Source organism: Dendrobates tinctorius, unplaced genomic scaffold (assembly GCF_039654945.1).
Source record: "Dendrobates tinctorius isolate UK_male_01 unplaced genomic scaffold, ASM3965494v1 ptg000551l, whole genome shotgun sequence".
Taxonomy (NCBI): Eukaryota; Metazoa; Chordata; class Amphibia; order Anura; family Dendrobatidae; genus Dendrobates; species Dendrobates tinctorius.
In genome coordinates, this window is record NW_027362209.1 from 753,550 (window position 1) to 772,224 (window position 18,675).

The window sequence follows — 18,675 nt, forward strand, 5'->3', positions numbered from 1 at the left end:
AACGACTAGGTCTGGGTAGTCAGCGGGGAGACTACTCAGACCATCAGGTACCCTTTTCCTCATTTTCTAAGGTGTTGCTTCATGTGGAACTGTTAGTGGACGATTGTTGTTTTCCCTCTATAGCTTTCGTGGACTGCGGATCATCCATAAATCTCATTGACTCCCAATTGGTCACACGCTGTAAGATAGGGACAGTTAGACTTAAGGTTCCAATCAAAGTGGTGGCCATTGACTCCTCCTCCCTCACTAAAGAGGGAATTCTCTTTATGTCTGACTTGTTTTCACTCAAAGTGGGCGCTACCCATGTGGAAAAATTAAGTTGTTTGGTTCTGGACAATCTACCAGCAGGATTGGTGTTGGGCATGCCCTGGTTACAACGCCATAACCCAGTCATTAACTGGAAAACGGGGGAGATTGTTCAGTGGGGGTTTAATGATTCGATGTTATGTGATAAGTCTGCACTATTGGTTGAACCTGTTAAATCTGTATCTGTGTAATCTGTCGAGCTGGAAGGTATTCCGGAGTACCTGAAAGAATTCGAAGATGTGTTCTCTGAAAGCGAGGCCGAGACGTTGCCGCCACATAGACCCTTTGACTGCGCTATCGAGTTAGTCCCGGGGGCTAAATTGCCTAAAGCCTGTCTGTTTAATTTATATGGCCCTGATCGCTTGGCCATGAAAGATTACATTGCTGAGAGTCTTCGCAAAGGACACACACGTCCCTCAGTCTCACCTGTGGTGGCAGGGGTTTTTTTTGTTAAGAAAAAAGATGGTGGTTTACGTCCCTGCCTCGATTTTCGTGAGCTGAACAAGATTACTGTACGAAATACGTACCCCCTTCCGTTGATTCCCGATTTGTATAATAATAATAATAATCTTTATTTATATAGCGCCAACATATTCCGCAGCGCTTTACAGTTTAACAGTTTCAAAACACAAGTCATAAGTAACAATGCTAACAATACAATAATTAAAGCAAAATAAGACGAAATAAGACGACCCTACTCGTGAGAGCTTACAATCTACAATGAGGTGAGGGAGATACAGAGTACAGGTGTGTATTTACAATGGTGTATTTACAATGAAGGTCCAGCCATCTTGCGGGAGTGAAGGATGGATGGAGATAGTGAATGGGCTACACACGCACACTTACACAGAGAATGACTTTGATTAGTGAATGTGATAGGCCGCTCTGAACAGGTGTGTTTTGAGGGAGCGCCTAAAACTATGCAAATTGTGGATAGTCCTGATTTCTTGGGGTAGAGCATTCCAGAGGATAGGAGCAGCACGGGAGAAGTCTTGGAGTCGGGAGTGGGAGGTACGGATTAGTGCAGAGGTTAGTCGAAAGTCGTTTGCAGAGCGCAGCGATCGGCTAGGCCGATAGACAGAAATGAGAGAAGAGATGTAAGGGGGTGCCGCACTGTGGAGAGCTTTGTGGGTGAGAACAAGTACTTTGAATTGGATCCTATAATGAATGGGCAGCCAATGTAAGGACTGGCGAAGAGCGGATGCGTCCGAGTACCAATTACCCAGATGGACGATCCTGGCCGCTGCATTAAGTATGGACTGGAGAGGGGATAGTCGAGTGACGGGGAGGCCAATTAATAGAGCGTTGCAGTAATCCAGGCGAGAGTGGATCAATGCAACAGTGAGGGTTTTTGTTGTTTCCATAGTGAGAAAAGGGCGGATTCAAGAGATGTTCTTTAGGTGTAAGCGGCAAGAGCGGGCAAGGGATTGTATATGGGATGTGAAGGAGAGATTGGTGTCAAACATAACACCCAGACAGCGCGCCTGCTGCCGGGGTGTTATTGTGGTACCACCCACGGAGAGGGAAATGTCAGATTTAGGGAGGGTAGTAGACGGCGGGAGCAGAAGAAGTTCAGTTTTGGAGAGGTTGAGTTTCAGATAGAGAGCGGACATGATATTGGAGACTGCGGACAGACAGCCACTGGCGTTCTGTAGTACAGCGGGGGTAAGGTCGGGGGAAGACGTGTATAGTTGTGTGTCATCAGCATAAAGATGGTACTGAAAGCCAAATCTGCTGATGGTCTGTCCAATTGGGGCCGTGTAGAGAGAGAAAAGATGGGGGCCAAGGACTGAGCCCTGAGGTACCCCGACAGCAAGAGGAAGAGGAGATGATGTGGAGCCAGAGAACAAAACACTGAAGGAGCGGTCACAGAGATAGGAAGAGAACCAGGAGAGTGCAGTGTCCTTAATGCCTAGTGACTGGAGCCTAGAGAGTAGGAGATGGTGGTCAACAGTATCGAAAGCTGCAGATAGGTCAAGAAGAATGAGCAGAGAGTGGTCACTGTTACGTTTTGCTGTCAGAAGGTCATTGGTCACTTTGATGAGTGCAGTTTCAGTCGAATGTAGGGGGCGGAAGCCGGACTGTGAAGGGTCTAGAAGGGAGTGAATGGAGAGGTAACGGGTAAGGCGGGAGTAAACTAGGCGTTCCAAAAGTTTAGAGATGAAGGGGAGATTGGAGACTGGTCTGTAGTTGTTTGTGCAGGATGGGTCGAGAGCAGGTTTCTTTAGTAATGGAGTAACGATGGCGTGTTTGAAGGAGGATGGGAAAATGCCCGAGGAGAGGGAGAGATTAAAGATTGTCGTTAGGTGGGTTGTGACGACTGGAGAGAGAGACTGGAGGAGATGTGAGGGAATGGGGTCGGTAGTGCATGTAGTCGGACGAGAAGAGAGGAGTCTGGAGACTTCTTCTGTGATGGGATCAAATGTGGAGAGTGAGCCAGGGGAGATGCAGGAAGGGATGGGAGTCACAGCACTTGGTGGTTGGGAGCAGATTTCTTGACGGATATTATCTATTTTTTCTGTAAAGTGGGAGGCCAGGTCATCAGCACAAATGTCTGTGATAGGGGCTTGTGCTTTTGGCCTGAGGAGGGAGTGAAAAGTGTCAAAAAGTTTCTTGGGGTTGTTGGTTAGTGAGGAGATCAGGGTGGTGAAGTAGGTCTGTTTGGCAAGGTGAAGGGCAGCGTTATAGGTTCTTAACATAAATTTGAAGTGGATGAAGTCTTCTGGTGTGCGGGTTTTTCTCCATAGGCGTTCAGCACTCCTGGAGCATCGCTGGAGAAGTTGAGTTTGCGATGTGAGCCAGGGCTGTTTTACTCTGTGTTTGGAGGTTCTGAGGGTGAGGGGAGCTACTTGGTCAAGGGTGCTTCTAAGAGTGTCATTGTAGTGATGAACAGCCAGATTAGGACAGGAAAGAGAGGAGATTGGGGACAGAGATGAGTGTAGGGAATCTGAAAGTGTCTGAGGGTTAATAGCTTGTAGATTTCTGACTGTGTGGTAGGTAGGAATGAGCTGGGGTGGGCGAGGATTTGTGAGCGTGAAGGAGAGAATGTTGTGGTCAGAGAGTGGAAGCGGTGAGTTGTTTAGGTGGGAGATTGAACAGAGCCGGCAGAAGACCAGATCAAGGGTGTTACCGTCCTTATGTGTCTCAGAGGTTGAAAGCTGTGAGAGGCCTAGAGAGGTGGTTAGTGATAGAAGCTGGGATGCAGATGTGGAATTAGGGCTGTTAATGGGGATGCTGAAGTCTCCCAGGATGAGGGTTGGTAGTTCTGAGGACATGAAGTGTGGCAGCCAGGCTGAAAAGTGGTCAAGAAAGTGGGTGGGTGAACCTGGGGGCCGGTATGTGACCGCTACCCTGAGGGAGAGGGGACGGAAGAGTCTGATGGTGTGGACCTCAAAAGAAGGGAATAAGAGTGATGGGACTGGGGGAATGACCTGGAAAGTGCATTGTGGGGACAGGAGTATGCCAACTCCACCACCAGATCTGTTTGTGGGTCTCGGGGAGTGAGAGAATTGTAAGCCACCGTAGGAAATGGCAGCAGGAGAGACAGTGTCAGAATCCTGAATCCAGGTTTCAGTGAGGGCCAACAGATTAAGAGAGTTGTTCAGAAAGTAGTTGTGTAGGAAAGGAAGCTTGTTACAAGCAGACCGTGGATTCCAGAGGGCACAATTAAAAGATTGAGATGAGGGAGTGCAAGTAATGTTAATCAGATTATTGTGGTTCCGATATGAGGTAGGGTAAGGGTTGAGGTTGGGGGATGGTGGACCAGGGTTGGGGGAGATGTCCCCTGAAATCAGTAGGAGAAGGAAGATAAAGAGCCAATAGTTGTTGGAATTGTAAGTAGTTTTTTTCTGCGATGTGTTTGGGCAAGATGGGCTGAGGTTTCTCAGGAAGGTGAGGAGTGTGTGGGAGCTGTACATGGGAGAAGGAAGTATAGAGGGGCTGATGTGTATGAGTCGTGATGGAGGGGGGATAGGGTGATGAATGTGGATGGCAAGGGAACACAGGAGGATAAAAATAAAGCACATGGTTAAAGGGGAAGGCAAAGTGTGGGTTACCTGACTCCTGCCCTGACTAACTGCCATGTATAACTGCCATTTTGCTGGATGCTTATCTTCTGTGATGCTTTGCTTATGGGATGCTTGCGTGCTGTACCCCACACTGCGTGCTTCCCCTTAGCAACTACTACATATATAGGCCACACTACAGGGTCAGGAGAGAGGGATTGTGGGAGCTGGTTGGGTATAATTTGGCAGCTGGGGCCAGCACACCAGGGGATGGTTAGATGATCAAAGGCACTGTGTAACCAACTTTCAGGGGCAAAATGGTTCTCCAAACTGGATCTTCGGGGGGCATATAATTTGATAAGGGTCCGGGAGGGGGATGAATGGAAAACCGTGTTCCTCACGACCGAGGGACTGTTTGAAAATTTAGTCATGCCGTTTGGTCTTACCAATGCCCCAGACATATTTCAGAATTTCATCAACGTGGTATTCTCGGATCTCATTGGTCGTTTTGTTGTCATTTACTTAGACGGTATTCTGATATACTCACACGACAGTCAATCTCATCTGAATCATGTATGAACCGTTCTCCAAAGACTGAGGGAAAATCATCTGTATGCCAAATTGGAGAAATGTGTTTTTGTTCAAGAATTGTCTTTTTTGGGATTGTGTCCTGTGAGGGTTTTCGCATGGACCCCAAGAAGGTGCAGGCCATTGCGGATTGGGTGCAACCCCGAGAACTTAAGGGTCTTCAGCGCTTCGCCAATTATTACCGCAAATTTATTCGGGGGTTTCCACAGGTGGTCAAACCACTCACAGATCTTACTTGTAAAGGTGCGGATGTGAGAAACTGGTCCTCACTCGCAAAAGAGGCCTTTAAGACCCTGAAAAGAAGCTTTATGTCTGCTCCTGTGTTAGTACAGCCAGATCCGTCCAAACCATTCGTCGTGTAAGTGGACGCCTCTGAGGTGGGGGTGAGGGCGGTGCTGTCCCAAGGGCCTGCCACTCTAACCAACCTCAGGCCATGTGTTTTCTTTTCGAAGAAGTTCTCTGCTGCGGAAAGAAATTACGACGTAGGCAATAGAGAGCTTCTTGCGGTCAAATTGGCGTTTGAAGAATGGAGGCACTTTTTGGAGGGGGCCAGTCACCCGGTTACGGTGATCACGGATCACAAAAATTTGTCATACATTGAGTCCGTTAAAAGACTAACGCCCAGACAGGCCCGTTGGTCACTTTTTTTTTCCCGTTTTCAGTTTACGATTACATTTCGTCCAGGGTCTAAGAATGTCAAGGCTGATGCCTTATCGCGCAGTTTTCAGCCGGTGTCACCCCCTGAGCCACCGTCCTCCATTCTTCACCCTGGGGTTGTGATAGCAGAGGTCTCATCTGAATTGGAACGGGAGATTCAGGGGGCCCAGTCGCGGGCCCCGGCGGCCAAGCCGGATGGGAAGTTGTTTGTCCCAGAGCAACTTCGACTGAAACTCTTGCAGGAGTTCCATGAATCCAAGCTGAGTGCTCACCCTGGTATTTCAGCCACACGTCTGGCGGTGGCTAGGATCTTTTGGTGACCTACCCTTGGTTCGGACATAAAAAAATTCATTGCTGGTTGTGGGGTCTGCACTCATTCTAAAAGCTCTCATAGCCGGCTGGCAGGGGAGCTGATGCCCTTGGCACTGCCCGAAAGACCATAGACTCACTTATCCATGGATTTTGCTACCAATCACCCTCCATCTAAGGGTATTACAGTGGTATAGGTAGTGGTGGACAGGTTTTCTAAGCAGGCTCATTTTGTACCCCTGTCCGCACTACCGTCAGCTGAGACGTTGTCCAGGTTGTTTGTGCAGCATGTGATCCGGTTGCATGGGGTACCCCTGAATGTGGTGTCTGATCGTGGTGTGCAGATTGTAGCTAAGTTTTGGCGTGCTTTCTGCAAAAAATTAGGGATGTCTCTGTCCTTTTCATCTGCATACCATCCTGAGAGCAATGGTCAGATGGAGCGCACTAACCAGTCCCTGGAACAGATCCTCAGGTGTCTAACCTCTGCTAGACAGAATGACTGGTGCGATGCACTGCCGTTGGCTGAATTTGCCTTCAATAGTCGGGCGAGTCAATCCACGGGTATGACTCCTTTTTTGATCAATTATGGGTTCAGTCCTCATTTTGGTGAGTTTTCTCGTCTGGACTCGGGGTGTCCCGGGGCTGAGGGCTCTGTTCAGCGATTACAGAATACGTGGGCAGAAGTTCAGCGGAGTATATCTAGATCTTAGGGCAGGTATAAGTTTTCGCAGACAGGATATGAACACTAGGGCCCACGTTTCAGGTTGGAGACAAGGTTTGGCTCTCCACTCGAAACATTAAGTTGAAGGTTCCTTCAGCCAAGTTGGGGTCCAAATTCATTGGCCCATACAAGATTGTGGAAAAAATCAATCCAGTGGCGTATACGCTGTGCCTTCCAACCTCTTTCAAGATCTCTAACGTCTTCCACAAATCTCTACTGAAACCTTTTGAAGCAGTCCGTGGAGACTCCAAGTCTGCTGCTTCTCCTGTTTTGGTCGAGGGGCAGGTGGAGTATGAGGTTGGTCATATCGTAGATTCCAGGTTGGTACGGCGGTCGGTACAGTACCTGGTTCATTGGAAGGGGTATGGACCGGAAGACAGGTCCTGGGTACCGGCCCGGTTGATGCATGCTGATCGCCTAGTGCGGGCTTTCCATGCTAAGTACATGGGCAAGCCTGGGGGTCCAGAGGCCCCCCGTTGAGAGGGGGGTACTGTCATGATCTCAGTGCAGGTTTGACTCGCACACGTGGGGTTAATGTCTGGAACCAGTGCTGATGACTGGCATTTCTGGGGTTAAAGGTTGTGATCCCGGTGCAGGCTTACCTGCACACCTGGGGCTATGATTTTGGCCTCTCCCTGGTTCTGGGAGAGGCTTCTTATAGCCTCAGGACGCTCCCATCCTTGTCAGTTATACTCTTGCCCTTGGCATAGTGTGGTGACCCCTGAGTGTGTTTTTGCTGTGTTCTGGTTGCTTGATAATCTGTGTATGACTCGATCTGTTCTCTGGATATTGCTTTGGATTCTGCTTGGTACCTTCTATGTCTGTTTGGTTTTGACTGCTGCTTGGCCCTGACTATCCGCTCTGTCTCATCCTTGGTACGTTACGGCTATCTCTGTGTATGAACCCCGTTTTGCCTGACTCTGAGTAATTCTGTATAGTGTCTTTCCATCTCACTAAGCAGGATGCTAAGCCCCGCCCCCTTGCAGTCACATGGCCGTAGGTCCCGTGTCTGCTTGCTAAACTTCAGCATCCACAGGTCCTGTGCATCGGTACTTTCTGGCTGTACCTGACCCCGGTACCCCTATAGTGCGGGTGAGTCCCTGCTCAGCAGAGGCTGCATGCCGGCGCTGACAGGATCCTGACACTCAGGACATGCGCACTGGCTCAGTGAGCAAGTACAGTGCGGTGTTCCTGACTCTAAGCCCAGAAAAACCAGAGAGGTTGGTAACTATGCAGATTGCAGATCCCTGATCTTACCACACAACTAGCAGCAGCCGTGGAGCGTGCCTACGATGAACCTAGACGCCTCGTCACAGCCGGAGGACTAAAGAAGCCTTAAGCAAGAAAAGGGAAAACTAACTGCCCCAGAGCAGAACCCAAAGGAATAGACAGCCCCCACACATGTATTGATGGTGAAACAAGATGAAAGCACAAACACAGGTAGGAAAATAGGCTGAGCAAATGATGGGGCCCAAACTAACTAGAAAGGAGAGGAAAGGAAAGACACTGTCTGCAATCTGCAAAAAACCCTACAAAAATAATGTCCAACACTTCTGATAGCAAAAATAACCCTGAAGTCACTAGACTTCTCCCACTCTATCAGCACTCTGAAATATTCTGAGACAGAGCAAAAAGATGCCAAATAAGGGACAAAAAGCAAATTGGCAAACACAGATAAATAAGAGTGGAAATACAGCACAGCCCAAGCCGGGGCTGGCTGACCACAAAAAACTGAATAGACCAACAAAATCAAGTGTGAACATTAACAGAGAAACTTAGCTTGAGCTGACTGGAACAGAGCTGAGAACCAAGACCTGACAAACATCCAATCTGAGACTCCTGAAGTCCAATCGTCATCCTCATTCTCAGGTGGCAGATCTCCACCGATCAAATCAGCCTCACTACCTCCTGTTACCACCAGAGGGAGTCTGGAAGGAGAACTCACAACTGGTGAACCAGAGAATGAACTCACAACAGAAAAGGCTACGGCTGCCTGCCATACGAGAAAGTTCCAAGAGAGAGTCAACAGGGGGAACTTCAGTGAACTCAGTACTGCGACTAACTCAGATAAGCGCTAGAACGGAGGCCACACTACCTATCTGCAGAGAGAGAATTCCTAATTTGCTTCCAGGTTGACCAACTCCTTCTCCATCTGTACTCTGGGTCCTGGACGGCACTTACCAAGTACAGGTAAAGGAACTGCACGACTGTGTCTGACATCTTTCTCCTGCGCCTGGTGCAGGGCTCTGCTACATCCTGCACTGCACACCATCTACCAACTCTTTCATCTGCCCTGCGACTACGGCCCTACCTGTGCAGGGCTTCTACATCTTAGCTGCACCACAACATCTGTCTCAGAGAAGCGACACTGCAACGCTGGTCAATCTGATCAGAAACCACAGGTGGCGTCACCTATCATTCACCTATAAACGTTATTCACCCCTTTGCATGGACGCCCAGGGCCACGGACTGGGTCACCACCACCATGACACATCCCTCTGAGACACCGGCCCGGTACCGATTAACCCCACTGCCCTGGCTGGCGACCCACACTCCATGTCAGATTCATCTTGGACTGGGGAATTCGCGATTTGACTTGATAACCCAGGCATGGTATGTGAGAAAGAACTACATGGACTAATGTGAAGTGTGGCCTGCTGCATCATTCACTTTTGGTGGGGGTGAAGGACACAAGGAAAGGGGTTCTTCCTGACCAGAAGCCTGCACTAACGACTCAGTGCTTGCATTTTTTGAAACTTCAGAAGAGGAGGGCATATTAGCTGGAGTCTGTTTCGGCAATGTAAGTCAAAACCAGTTCCTGATGCTCCGGCTTTAAAAGCGGTTAACCTACTCCCAGAAAAGGTAGCCTTCCAGGCCTTCCGGAGCCAGACCATGACGCAGGCTCAACACCTCCTGTCTTAGCTGTTATTGTGCTTTTGCCACTACCACCAGATGCACCACCACCATCAGTACCAGCTGGCCTCCCCACACCCACGTCCACGGCCTCTTCCACCATTCTTCCAAATTTTGGAGAAAATGTACCCAAAATAACATCAGATATATGGTACTGAATCAGAAGTGTATAGCTGTATACAGTCAAAGGATAATTGTAAATCTCTGTATATATTTCATGAGTCACACAGAGACGCTCACAGGCTCAGTATGGATTAGACAAGAATATAAAAAGTAGAAAAAGGGTACAGTATCATCAGATAGCAGGTATATATAGTATAGTTTAAACATTCTAAATCTCCGTATATATTTCAGGAGGCAGACACAGACGCTCTCAGGCTCAGTATGGATTACAACACAATATAAAATGCCGTAAAACGGTAATGGATCTGAAGCGCACAGCTGTATACAGTGTAGGGGGTCATTGTCAATCTCAGTATTTATTTCCTCAGTCAGAAACAGACTCTCACTTGGTCAGTTTGGATTAGACCAGAATATAAAAAGCAGTAAATGGGTAATGTATCACACGCGTAGAGCTGTATACAGTGTTGGGGTAATTTTTAAATGTACATATAAATTGCAGGAGTAACCCACAGACTCTCACACGCTCAGGAAGGATCACACCACAATATAAAAAGAAGATCCGCAAGAAATAATCACACATGTGGGCCAATGTTCCAGGTGTCAATGATACACATAGAGTGGTGGGTGGAGGAGGACTTTCTGGCACAAAGGGTACAGTATCACCAGATACCAGGTTTATATAGCATAGTTTAAACATTAAAAATGTACATCTATATCAGGAGTAGTGTTGAGTCACCCCGCTAGTGTTCGAGTTCGGTTCATCGAACAGGAGGCAAGTTTGTCGAACGTTCGACGAACACTGTCGAACCCAATTGAAAACAATGGCAGGCAAATACAAACACATACAAACACATACAAAACACCTTAAAAGGTGTCCCAAAGCAGACAAAATGCTCAGAAGACACAAATAACATATGAAAAAGGGCAACTACATATAGAAAAGAGGTGGAGGAGTAAAAGGAGGAAGAGACACAGATATAGGCATGTCATGCCCTTATAAAGTCAAGAAAGGCTGGAATAAAAATCTAAAATACAAAAAAAATTCTAAAATTCTAAAATTGAAGACGATCATATACTGTCGGACTTCCCACCATAAATTATGCCAACTGCCGATCGGGCGGCGTTATTCCCATGACCCTCCGAACAGCGTCCATGAAGGCAAAGTGTTTGGTTTACGGGGGCAGTATGGTTGCAAAGCTGAACCTTAAAGGAATGTCCAGAAGGGCACCACCACAAGGAATGTCCAGAAGGGCACCACCACAAGGAGTGGAGCCTGCGGCTTAATTGGACTCCACACGGGCAACCTCAACCATGCCAGCCACGGAAAGGATGGACAGATTGCAAGCTTTCTCGATTCTGTGGGTAGTGGTGTATGGCCGTTTTTAGTTGTGCTAGCGATTTGTCAGCTTAATTCCGTTAATGAACGAGACTCTGGCATGCCCCCGTGGTCCGCGTCCAGCTTACTAGAGGGACACGCGAGGCTCTGGCATGCGAGATCGAGCAATAACAGGTCTGTCATGAACTTACATGTCCGGGGCTGCACGCATGCTACACTGAAAGGACCAGCATGTGTCGCTAACAGGTGCGGATAACCCGCTGAACCCCGTTAGTGATGGGGATCTGGGATTCCAATTCTTCCCTGTGAACGAGGATTTCCCAGTAAGTGCAGGTCAACCGGAATTCCGGAATTAGGCCTAACCGTCATTCCAGAAAGAATGTGCAAAAATTAAGTGTCCAAACCACAGGTGCTGTAGCTTGCTTAACAGCTGGGCTCCTATGCTGAGTAGCACACAGTTCTTACATAAATAGGCGGCATAGCTTGGTTCACGGGTGGGCAACTCTGCTGAGTAGCAGACAGTGCTTACATAAACAGGCGGCATAGCTAGGTTCACGGGTGGGCTCCTCTGCTGAGCAGTACACACAGGTACTAGGCCCAAAGTGTTAAATGGAGTTAAAAAATGGTTCTTACATAAACAGGTGGCACAGCTTGGTTCACGGGTGGGCTCCTCTGCTGAGTAGCAGACACAGTTACTAGGCCCAAAGTATTAACTGGGCTAAATGCAGTCAAAAACTGGTTCTTTCATAAACAGGCGGCATAGCTAGGTTCACGGGTGGGCTCCTCTGCTGAGTAGCAGACAGTGCTACAAGGCCCAAAAGGATTTTCTGGACAAGATGCGGTAAAAAATTATTAGAAACACACACGGTGTAGCTCCCTGACAGGTGTACTACACAGCTGGCTATCAGACACCGCTACTATGCCATGAAACTGTCTATTAACATTGAAAACCATTATTAATGTGGAAATAAAGTTACGCTTTTGGTGAACGAACCGTTCTCGAACGGAACCTCGAACAGCCGAATTTTAAGTAAAGTGTTCGAGCTCGAAGAACGGCTCGAACATCGCCCAAAACAGCTCGAATTTGAACTTGGCGAACAGTTCGACTCGAACACCGCTCATCTCTAATCAGGAGTCAGACTCACACGGTCTCAGGCCCAGTATGGATTCAACAAGATTGTAGAAACTTGAGAAAGGGTACAGTATCACTGGATAACAGGTATATATAGCATAGTTTAAACATTAAAAATCTCTGTGTATATTTCCGGAGTCCGACAAAGACACTCACAGCCTCAGTATGGATTAGACAAGAATCTAAAAAGTAGAAAAAGGGTAATGTATTCGAAGCGTACACCAGTATACACTGTTGGGGCATTTTTAAATCTTCATATATATTTCAGTCTCAGTAAGACAGTCCAGACTCTCCTCAAGAGGAAACGAGATGAATACAAGTACAGACAGAAAGTCAAGTGATTGAGGGTCGTAATTCCAAAATTTCTGCAATTACTTTGTCTGTGGAGACAGCGAAAACAGTTCTTTGTGAAGAAAGGGTTGCTGTATCGCAGTACCGTGGATCCCATCACCGTTACTTATCTCCATCAAATTGTGATCACAGGGAGAGATGTAGACATGGTCCTCACTTCCTATCATGATCTGTCACTTTGTAGTGCAAAAGACAGAAGCCACAGGCCGTAGGCGATTCTATTGGATTGGCATAAGAGGACACATTTAAAATTGTGGGCAGGAATGTCACACGTCTGTGAGTAGGAAAACTGTGAAAGCTGATGATAAACCACCACTGCATCTCATTGTGAGTCGACATCCATAACAAATGGAAGCCATTGATCATCTGAAGATAGAGCCCAGCAGGACAGGGCATAGCTTCGTCTTAACCATCATCTATCAGTTCACCAAATTTGTAGTGGCAGTCCCAGTGAAGGATTTAACAGCCCAGACTACACAGCGGTGGAGCAGGGAGAGGTAAGTATTGCAAGTGCTGGGGCCCTGAGCAAGCAGGAGGGGCCCACTCGTGGGCTGCAGTACTGGCACAGGGCCCCTCATAGTATGCCGGTGTGTCTGATGGCAGGTGTGCACCCCCACCATCAGAGACACTTGATTGTACTATGAGGGACTCTGTGCCAGTGCCGTCGTCCAAGAGTGGGCCCACCCACCTGTCCAGGGCAACGGCACTCCCACGGGTGCATGCGCCAGGTGGTGACCCCGGCCCTGGGGGGGAAGGCAGCCCAGTTAGGGAGGTGGAAAAAATGGCATTTGTTGATGTTGGACATTCAGCAGCTGCAAATGGAGGAATTGGAGAAGTCCGAGGAAGAGGAGGACAAAAGCGAGCCATTTTTCTGGCAACCTATGTGTCAGCAGGGGAAGGTGGGACAAAATCCTTTGAAACCCCGTGGCTTGGATCTCACACAGGGAGGACGTGCCTTGCAGCAGCTCCCGCTTCCAGCCATAAAATTAGCCTATTTTGACCCGGACGAAAGTGGAAAAATCAATCTCAGAGCGTCCCGGGCTTGGAGAAGAAGGTGAGGGGCGGTAGAGAGAAGAGAGGGGCTGCTGCTCTCCGCTGGGACACCGGAGCGCAGAGCGGCCTCGTGGAGAGTGCTGCGGCGCCAACGAGAGAAGGGCGCCATCTTTACATCCCCCTGCGGCGCGGATAAGGCCTGGAAACCGGACCACAGGAGGCCCTCGACAGAGGCGTGAGACCGCGGAATAAGGAGCGGTCTCGCCCGTCGGAGTAGAAGGCGGTGAGAGGCGGCCATGGCGCGGGGAGCTCCCGGTGAGCTGTCTGTGGGGCCTGCGGGGGATACTACTGCTACTGGCGGTGGAAGGGAGCGTTGGCTCTGTGTCCGAGGGGCCGGGTTGTTGACGGCCCCCTGTCTCGCTGGGACGTTTACCTGGGACTGGGACGCTCTTGGATCGGGGGATATCGCTCTCCCCTCATGGGGGTGCTGCTGTCTGCAGATCTTTGAGCCACTGGTGAGGAGGACATTGTATCATTTCTGAAGCGCCGCGGGGGGGAGTTGGCGTTGCCCTGTCCCTACCGACTCCCGCAGATCTCCACGGATGTTTTCATACAATGGGGAAAAAAAGTATTTAGTCAGTCAGCAATAGTGCAAGTTCCACCACTTAAAAAGATGAGAAGCGTCTGTAATTTACATCATAGGTAGACCTCAACTATGGGAGACAAACTGAGAAAAAAAAATCCAGAAAATCACATTGTCTATTTTTTTTTTCATTTTATTTGCATATTATGGTGGAAAATAAGTATTTGGTCAGAAACAAAATTTCATCTCAATACTTTGTGATATATCCTTTGTTGGCAATGACAGAGGTCAAACGTTTTCTGTAAGTCTTCACAAGGTTGCCACACACTTTTGTTGGTATGTTGGCCCATTCCTCCATGCAGATCTCCTCTAGAGCAGTGATGTTTTTGGCTTTTCGCTTGGCAACACGGACTTTCAACTCCCTCCAAAGGTTTTCTATAGGGTTGAGATCTGGAGACTGGCTAGGCCACTCCAGGACCTTGAAATGCTTCTTACGAAGCCACTCCTTCGTTGCCCTGGCGGTGTGCTTTGGATCATTATCATGTTGAAAGACCCAGCCACGTTTCATCTTCAATGCCCTTGCTGATGGAAGGAGGTTTGCACTCAAAATCTCACGATACATGGCCCCATTCATTCTTTCATGTACCCGGATCAGTCGTCCTGGCCCCTTTGCAGAGAAACAGCCCCAAAGCATGATGTTTCCACCACCATGCTTTACAGTAGGTATGGTGTTTGATGGATGCAACTCAGTATTCTTTTTCCTCCAAACACGACAAGTTGTGTTTCTACCAAACAGTTCCAGTTTGGTTTCATCAGACCATAGGACATTCTCCCAAAACTCCTCTGGATCATCCAAATGCTCTCTAGCAAACTTCAGACGGGCCCGGACATGTACAGGCTTAAGCAGTGGGACACGTCTGGCACTGCAGGATCTGAGTCCATGGTGGCGTAGTGTGTTACTTAAGGTAGGCCTTGTTACATTGGTCCCAGCTCTCTGCAGTTCATTCACTAGGTCCCCCCGCATGGTTCTGGGATTTTTGCTCACCGTTCTTGTGATCATTCTGACCCCACGGGGTGGGATTTTGCGTGGAGCACCAGATCGAGGGAGATTATCAGTGGTCTTGTATGTCTTCCATTTTCTAATTATTGCTCCCACAGTTGATTTCTTCACTCCAAGCTGGTTGGCTATTGCAGATTCAGTCTTCCCAGCCTGGTGCAGGGCTACAATTTTGTTTCTGGTGTCCTTTGACAGCTCTTTGGTCTTCACCATAGTGGAGTTTGGAGTCAGACTGTTTGAGGGTGTGCACAGGTGTCTTTTTATACTGATAACAAGTTTAAACAGGTGCCATTACTACAGGTAATGAGTGGAGGAAAGAGGAGACTCTTAAAGAAGAAGTTACAGGTCTGTGAGAGCCAGAAATCTTGATTGCTTGTTTCTGACCAAATACTTATTTTCCACCATAATATGCAAATAAAATGAAAAAAAAACAGACAATGTGATTTTCTGGATTTTTTTTTCTCAGTTTGTCTCCCATAGTTGAGGTCTACCTATGATGTAAATTACAGACGCCTCTCATCTTTTTAAGTGGTGGAACTTGCACTATTGCTGACTGACTAAATACTTTTTTGCCCCACTGTATATTAGCTCCTCACCCTCCAAGCTGCATGGGGTTATTTACATATAGAAAAATGCACTACTAGACTTTTCTTGACGCACGAGTGGTGAATTAAGGGCACGCTTCAATTAAGCAGAATGGTCAAAACTAATAAAGAGCGTGCAAAACCGTTGGCTGCAGAGGCGTATCGAGGCAAGCAGGGTGAAATGGATAAATTTTTGAAAAATAAATCTGCATCGACTAGGCCTAATGCTAAAAGGCTCCCTACAGAGGTTGTGGAAGAGGAACATGTCGAGGACTCAGACTCCAGTGATGATGCTTCAGGCAGCGATGTTACTCAATCGGACTCTGGGAAACTTTCTAGATCGGTTTTTAAAAAATTATTAGCACAAGCTATAAAACCATTAGTTAATGAGATATCTGGTATGAGAGCGGATTTGCTACATATTGGTAATAGAGTGGAGTCCTTGGAGTCATCCCAGTCCTCTATCATTAGCCACTCCAATGCCATGAGAGAGCATCTGGACTACCACAGAGCACAGCTTAACAACTCTTTTCTGGCCTTGGAGGACCAGGAAAATCGGAGCCGCAGGAAGAATATACGGATAAAAGGCTTGCCTGAAAGTGTTTCTACAGAAATATTAGAAAAATCTACGAAGGAGATCTTTGCCCTCTTAATCCCACAAGAAAAATGTGACCGAATTGTAATAGAAAGGGTGCATAGATCACTTAGACCAAAGCCGAAGCCAACGGAACCCCCGAGGGATGTGATTTGCGGCTTATTGAGCTATTTGAATACCAATGCTATTTTGTCTGCCTCAAGAGACATTAAAAATCTTTCTTATGAGGGATCTGCTATTCATCTTTATCAGGACGTTGCGCCGTCGACCCTTGCAAAAAGAAGAGTCCTAAGGCCCCTCCTGGAGGTGTTACGCTCACGTAAAATTTTATATAAATGGCTGTTTCCGTTTGGTATATCTATACATGGAGACGGCAGGCAAATAATGGTTCGGACCCCTGAAGATTTAGCCAAAATATGGGACACTTTTGACATTGCCCCTATTGATATTCCTTCCTGGCTACCTCTGGACATGGATCATCGCTTGCCTCCCCCTGTCTATGCTTATGCTGGAGGGCAGGGTGACTGGGCCTCAGGAAAGAAACGCTCGACTCCTAAAAGAGGGAAATCTGGACTGGGGAAGGAGATACCCCCCTGAGCTTTCTTGTGTTTCTTTCGGTTGCATTTTACCACTCCTGGAGCCGGACCCCTCGGTCCACTTGGACATGTTCTAACTCACTTTAGCTTGCTAAGTTTGACACTTGCTTATGTGTTGTTGATATCATTCAATTGCCGTATAAGTTAACATGTGCCACTCGTGTGTCGGAAATGTTATTTCCTGCTCTGTTATGGGAGGTATGTTTGACCCCCTACCTCTGCTACAGACAGGTAGTTGGTTCTTGTTATATTTCTGCTGTTTTATCTTAGTAATTTTTAGGTTTTTTGTATTTTTTTTTCATTTCTTTGTATTTTTTTAATTTCGGTGGTTTGATGACAGAGGAATCTTTATTATTACTTCCCTTACCAAACTATGGGTGATAAGGTGAACTTTGCCACTATGACAGTGGCCTCGTATAATGTAAAGGGCTTACGTTCCCAGAGTAAGAGAAGCCAAGTAATGAATCTTTTGTATTCAAAGAAGTCTAGTATAGTTTTCCTGCAGGAGACACATTTTAAAAAAGGGAGAGTCCCAGACATGTCTAGATCTCGCTACCCGACCTGGTACCACAGTGCGGGCGGTTCGGCGTCCAGTGGAGTGAGCATTGCTATAAAAAAAAATGTTCCCTTTGTTTTGAGTGATTGTTTATCAGATTCAGAAGGCAGGTACATTATAATTAAGGGTTTTTTGGCTAACACTAAGATTACCCTGTGTAATTTATATGCCCCAAATAGGAATCAGATAGGTTGGCTGTGCAAAACAATGAACACTCTAGAACTCTTTACTGAGGGTCTGTTGCTGGTGGGAGGGGATTTTAATGTATCTTTGAACCCAGCCTTAGATACTTCGTCGGGCAGGTCGGCTCTTTCTCAAAGGGCACTGAGAAAATTACACCTTTCATTACAAAAATTGCATTTGATAGACCCTTGGAGAACACTTTTTCCTTCGGGCAGAGATTATACTTTTTATTCCCATCCAAATAATAGCTATCACAGAATTGACTATCTATTGATACAAACAGCTAATCTCCCATTAGTTAAAAATGCAAATATAGATATCATCTCTCTCTCAGACCACGCTCCCATTTTTCTTGACATAGAGATAAAAACTCTACCACGGCCGGCTGGGTCATGGTCCCTGAATGAGACATTGCTGGACTCTGATTCCCACATTGCAAAACTGACAAACACTCTTGACTTCTTTTTTCAAACTAATTTACACTCAGGCCCGCCCTTGTCTATGGTATGGGAGTCACATAAAGCAGTAATGAGAGGGGAATTTATAGCCCTAGGCTCCTATTTGAAAAAAGAAAGAACAAAAAGGTTGTGTCTATTCTACATCAAATTAGTTCCTTCGAGAGACTACATAAGAGATCTCAAGTAAACAAGATATTATCTGAACTGACAGATCTGAGAACTTCACTAAAAAACCTTTTAAACATTCAATCAGCGAAAACCTACATGAGAAGTAAGCAGAAGTTCTATCTTCATGGCAATAAAAGTAGTAAGCTCATGACATCCCTACTTAAGAAACAAAAAGAAAAGACGTTTATTAGACAACTCAGAGCTTTAGATGGCTCTTCAATTTTCGAGACCGCAGATATTGCCAGGGAGTTTAGAACCTTTTATGAAAATTTATACAATTTAAATATACCGGATAGCATGCAAGAGCCAGCCACAGCCTTAGCAAAAATCAAAGAATACCTGACCCCACTAAATCTCCCTAAAGTAACTCTTGAGGGCCAGTCCTTGCTGACTGCCCCAGTTACCCCCAAAGAAATTCTAGACACTCTTTCTACTATTCCGAATGGAAAGGCACCGGGTCCA